This window comes from Micropterus dolomieu, linkage group LG14 (genome assembly GCF_021292245.1).
Source record: "Micropterus dolomieu isolate WLL.071019.BEF.003 ecotype Adirondacks linkage group LG14, ASM2129224v1, whole genome shotgun sequence".
NCBI classification, from domain to species: domain Eukaryota; kingdom Metazoa; phylum Chordata; class Actinopteri; order Centrarchiformes; family Centrarchidae; genus Micropterus; species Micropterus dolomieu.
Genome location: NC_060163.1, coordinates 1,335,816 through 1,341,753, shown reverse-complemented (window position 1 = coordinate 1,341,753; position 5,938 = coordinate 1,335,816). Strand labels below are relative to the sequence as shown.

The window sequence follows — 5,938 nt, the reverse complement described above, 5'->3', positions numbered from 1 at the left end:
CTTTGTTTTGTTGGCAGTGTGCTTTGGCTCATTGTCCTGCTGCATGATAAACTTCCTCCCCATTAGTTTCAATGCATTTCTCTGTAAATTGGCAGACAAAATGTTTCTGTCCACTTCTGAATTCATTCTGCTGCTACCATCATCAGTTACATCATCAATAAATATTAATGAGCCTGTTCCAGAAGCAGCCATGCACGCCCAAGCCATGACATTACCTCCACCATGCTTCACAGATGAGCTTGTATGCTTCGGATCATAAGCAGTTCCTTTCTTTCTCCACACTTTGGCCTTTCCATCACTACGCTAGAGATTAATCTTGGTCTCATCAGTCCATAAGATCGTGTTCCAGAACTATTGCGGCTCATCTCTGTACTTCTTTGCAAATTTCAATCTGGCCTTCCGATTCTTCCTGCTGATGAATGGTTTGCATCTTGTGGTGTGGCCTCTATATTTCTGCTCTCTGAGTCTTCTTCCAACAGTGGATTGTGATACCTTCACCCTGCACTGTGGAGGTCTTTGCTGATGTCACTTCCTGATGTTTTGGGGGTTTTCTTCACAGCTCTCACCATATTTCTGTCATCAACTACTGTTGTTTTCCTTGGCCTTCCTGTTGGACATCTGTTGCTCAGTACACCAGTAGTTTCTTTCCTTTTCAGGACATTCTAAATTGTTGTGCTTGCTATGCCCAATGTTTGTCCAATGGCTCTGCTTGATTTTCCTTCTTTTCTCAGCTTGACAGTGGCTTGCTTTTCTCCCATAGACAGCTCTCTGGTCTTCATGTTGGTTTATCTTCTTTAACAGGAAATGCAGTCATGCATGTTGCTGTATTTACTTTGCGAGGACTCCCAGTTTTCTGCCACTCTCTTTGGACTCCCAAATCTGCCAAATCTTAAGCAACTGCGGAGTAGACCATCTGCTTCATGTTTACACCGGCACGGGTATGCCCAGTGTACGTTAATGGCCACTAGATGCTTGTTTTCAGTCCTTTTAATATAGATGATCATCTCTGATATGCAGCTAAAACGCTGCTGTGGATGGAGAAGATTTGTATTCATTATAAAACGGTTTTAAAAAACCTAGTAGTGTGGATATAGCCTCACATTACCCCACTCCTCATGTCAACCCTCCCGTTTTGCCCGGGATTCTCCCGTATTTTTCCGTTCTCACTCGGTATCCTCCCATTAAATGTTTCCCTGGAAATCTCCTGTATTTTTAACCTTTATAAAATCAAATAAAAACATGCTGGCCGTATTTAAAGTGTTTGCTACTTTCTCCTCTGGTAAAGCCGGTGGCAGTAGGCCTATGTCAAGCATTAGCTATAGACTGTTCTTGCACAAGGATTTAATAAATGAAAACAACCCACTGAAATAATATTATACTAGTGGTAAACTAGGCTATATTAAATTACAATGAAAATAGTAAGTATAAGTAATATTAACAATATACCAACGGTATAATATGGAATTGTACTTTGGCCGTTAATCGGAAGGTAAGCGGTTCAATCCCCGGCTTCCCCTGGTTGCGTGCCGAAGTGAACCCTGAATTGCCCCTGGCGACTTTTCCGCCAGTGTATGAGTGAGTGTGAATGTTACTTTCCGTTTGAGCACTTAGGCTCAGTGTATGACTGGTGAATGGAGATGTGGTGTGAAAGCACTTTGAGTGGTCGAAAAGACTAGAAAGGCGCTATACAAGTACAGAACATTTGCATTTACTTATTTTGATCTCAATGATGACAGTTATGACTCCTCTCTGTAGCCCCCTCTCCCTTTTTCTACTCCCCATTAGGAGCGCCTCTACACCGGGAAACCCTTAATAATGGGGGGTAAGGGAAAAAAGGGCCGCGGTTTGTCAAACCCTTCCTGGCCAGAGGGGGAGCCCTAAAAATCTGAAAATCCCGGCCCAGGCCCCAACGGTTTCAGAGCTACGATTTTTCGAAGTGTTTGGCCTGAGGAACATTTGACATTTGCGATGACACAAGGGAACATTGTTGACAAATGCGAGTCCCCCTAAAGAGGCTCATCCGAAATGTCAAAAATGGTGACCCCTGTCGGGATTTTTCCCAGTCATCAAGCGATGTGTCAGAAAACTGTCAAAAAGGTTCCAGATTGTCAGAATTAGCTTCGTGGCCCCACACATGCCCTTTTCTGGGGCATTGGAGGCTGCTGTAGGGGGTCCTTCACCTGGATGTCTCCCCAGCCAGGAGAACCTATTCTTGGGCATGGATGGCTGCAGTCACGGGGAAGGTCATTTTCATGGATGTCTACACTGCATGGACAGCCTGTCCTGGTATATGTGGAGACTGTAAATCTGTTCATGGTTCCTGGAGGCCCCCAGGATCATAAGGTCTATTCTGACAAATTGAATCAATGAATCGTTGAAGGTGTTTCCATTTGTCAGAAAATGCTTAATTCCTTATTTTCTGACATTTGCCATCACTTACAATGGAGAGGTCATTGATTCCAATTGTCAAGTCAAATGTTAAACTGTGCCAAATGTCAAAACCCACATTTGTGGGTACCTGAACAACAGCTGGAGGCTCACTGCAGCAATGAAAGCCTGTCCTGATATATGTGGAGACTTCTGGAAACTTGGTCATGGTTCCTGGAGGCCCCCAGCAAAGTCCAAATGTCGAGTCAAATGTCAGAAACCTTCCAGTTATTCAGGTAACTTAAAATAAAGCAGTTGACCCATGTCATTAAAACAGAACTATGTAATTTATTTTCAAAACAAACATGTTAACAGCAAACAGTGGGGGAACTTATTTAAACTAATCTATTTATGTCACGACTTGGTGAATGCAAAGCAGGAGAGAGAGCCCAAACGGAAGACACTAGAGCCGAGATACAGTTCAGGGATTTTAATCCACAGGCTTCCAGGTTGGTGACTCGCAGAAACCAAAAATGCCTGGTAACTTAGAATTAGGCAGATCATTTCATCACACGACAACACAACGAAGCATATACACGCTACAGTGACAGGACCGGGACTGAACAGAAACACCAAACATTTCTACACCAGGGACTAATGAGCTGGCGGAGGCAACACAGGTGAGAGGGATCAGGACTAACGAGACAGGCAGGCAGAGAGACAGCAGGGGAAAACAGAGAGACAGGCAGGCAGAGGGCTTCTGGAGTAACAGACTACAGAATACAGATTACTGAAGAATAAACACAGACATTATCAAAATAAGACATAACAGATCAGAATAATATAAATAACAAACTAATCCAGACACGAGCAGACAGATCACAAATAAACTACAACCAACAGGGAACACAGACTGAAGCTGGGATTAAACAGAACACAGAGCAGGCAAAGGCAAAATAATGTAAATAGAACTAGGAGTAAATACAAAGACATTAACTAAGACACATAACTAAAATGCAGGGCTAAACCTAAGATACATGACAGGAAACACAGACTGAATACCAACAATTCAGATAGGCTACAAACAAACCTAGGGACAACAGACTGAGACTAACAGGTTGGAAAAAGGACAAGAATCAAACAACAAAAACACAGAGGCCAACTAGAACAGAACAAACAGGCAAACCGAATAACCGAATAATGACGACAGAACAGACTAAAGTAGAATTAATTATTAAATAATGAAACTGGCAGAGAACATAAATTGACACTTAGCAGACAGACAGAACCCAAACACGATGGTACGGAAACTAATACATCAGACAGGAACAGAATTGAACAAGAACTAAGGCAGGCACCGAAATATCAACAGGCCAGATCAGACCAGAACAACCACACAGTACAAGCAGAAGACAGAACAACATAGACCAACTCCAAAAGACACAAACAGACAAGACTGAATCAAAATGCAAACACACACCAAGAAGACTGGATACAAGACAACAGACAGGACTGACACCCAAAACCCAACAGACTATATAACAGATACCAAACTGACCAAATAACCAAAACTCACAGAGAACTAAACTAAGCAGAGCAGACATGCAGAATGAAAAAAGAACTGAATGCACAAAGTATCAATAAATTTAAAACAATATAAATTCTTTAAAAAAATCAAATTAATTATATAAATGTGTAAAAAAATATTTCAATCAAAACAAAAACAGCAAAAATTGGGAACATTATATTAATAAAAGTTAACTCAAATAAGTTTTCATTGTTCAGTTCAAAAACTATATATTTATAAACTAAATCTTTCCATGAAAACAAAAACAGCACAGATTTTGATCATTTAATAAAAAAATATTCATTGTTCAATTCAAACACTATATAAATGTGTAAAAAATAAATCTTTTGATTAAAAAATTCCAAACGTGTAACATTATCTTATTTATTATTTCGCAACCTGGCCCTTGCTGTGGCAGTTAGCTTTTGGGCGGACCTTCATCTGCAGGCAAATGGGGCTGCCGCTCACAATAAGTCTCTGATACCGCTCCAGGTTTCTTGCTTTCTCAGGGGTCTGTTGAGGAAAGAGAAGGGACATGTTGTAATTCTGTCTTTAAGCAGGGGTAACTGACCTGTTTACCTTTTGTTGGGGCAGTTTAGGTGGGCCTTGGGCTCCGTCCTCTTCCGAGTACAACCCTGCGGTCTTCAGGTCTTAGCGACACTCCGCCTGCATAGTCGCTTGGGCCCGCGGGGTCGCTCTGCACTTCTCATGTGAACAGACAAGGATACAAGCACTCCGCGAGTAAACGGAAGGTGCTCTATAGATAGTAACCACGGCAACGGCTTCTGTGAGCAACTGTATTCCTTCATAGCCTAGATTAAAGTAAAACTATAAGTACTGTTAGTTGATAGTCTATATTATTATATATATTATTCATATTCATATAGCTGATAAATCTAGTCATGCAAACGCCCTCCTGTTAATGTCCCATAACTGTTCAGTGAACAGTTATAGCTATATTTCAGGGAAGTCACAGACGGCGAGGATCAGTCTCTCATCCATCTTCTTTTTGTGCTGCGCGTCGCGTAGAGAAAGTTCAAGTCTATTCAACTTTGGCAGGGGCTGGCGTGTGCGTGAGATGAGCATGACCGCGACAGTTTCACAGGAACACGCCCGCTTGTCGCTACGCCTGTAGCAATGCCCGTGGCTCTCTTCTTACACGCTCGCCTCTCATTGAAAATTATTTACGAGGCGCGTAAATCGCTTCCCGTGTGAAAAGGCCTTTCCTCTGGTGCATCTCCTCCAGCTCTTGCTCTAGGCTGGAACCATCCTCTTCTGTATTTGTGTCGGGGGATTCCTGCCTGGCTCTCTTCCTGGAGGAGGTGATGTGAGTGGGGCCTGTAGAGGTGGAGGCTCAGCAGACAGCAGCAGGGGTGGCTGACATGGACTCAAAATGGCGTCGCATTTTGCTGGACTGCTTCACGTCCAAATAGAAGCCGTAAAAGCTGTTGGCTGTGGTGGTGTTGTGGCACATAAAGGTGCCGATCTTTTTGCGCACCTCATCCCTATGGAGCTTCTTTGCCTGGAGACAGTAGAGGAGAGGGAGAAAACGGACAGGTTAGCGAAGGCAGCAGTTTGTTTTGATTGCAGAGCTGCTGTGATACGACTGAATGTAAAGAATTCATGTGTGCCAACACAGCCGTCCTAATGTCTAGTTGGGCTTGCATGTAGCGGTAGAGGTTTTTCGCCGGCTCTTTACCGACTGTGAAGAACACAAGATTGTTTCGGGAGTGGAACTGCTCCCTAAGGTCCAGCCAGCCGAATTCCTCTGGGAGGAAAAAAGTCTGTGCCGCACCAAAGTGACTGACCTGTGGACACATTTACAAACAAGACAGGCAGACAGATTCTGTCAGTCCCATTCTGACAAACAGAAACAGGCTGTCCACACGGGCCCCCCCTCCTCTCAAAAGTATGCAGAAAGTAAAAAAAAATAGATAATGACCAACATTTGACAAGCGTTCATCAGTCAAAAAGTCCTACTTACGCAAACCACAAAACCTTCAC

At 43.0% G+C, this 5,938-nt stretch overlaps 1 long non-coding RNA gene across 1 annotated transcript; it reads right to left on the bottom strand.

Annotated features, from left to right (window-relative positions):
* Positions 1-4,304: 4,304 nt before the first annotated feature.
* On the bottom strand, positions 4,305-4,936 carry LOC123983627. The gene is made up of 2 exons (XR_006828242.1): positions 4,514-4,936; positions 4,305-4,447 (listed from the first exon to the last, which is right to left on the bottom strand). It is a non-coding gene; the product is annotated as an uncharacterized LOC123983627 (long non-coding RNA).
* Between the last annotated feature and the right edge of the window lie 1,002 nt (positions 4,937-5,938).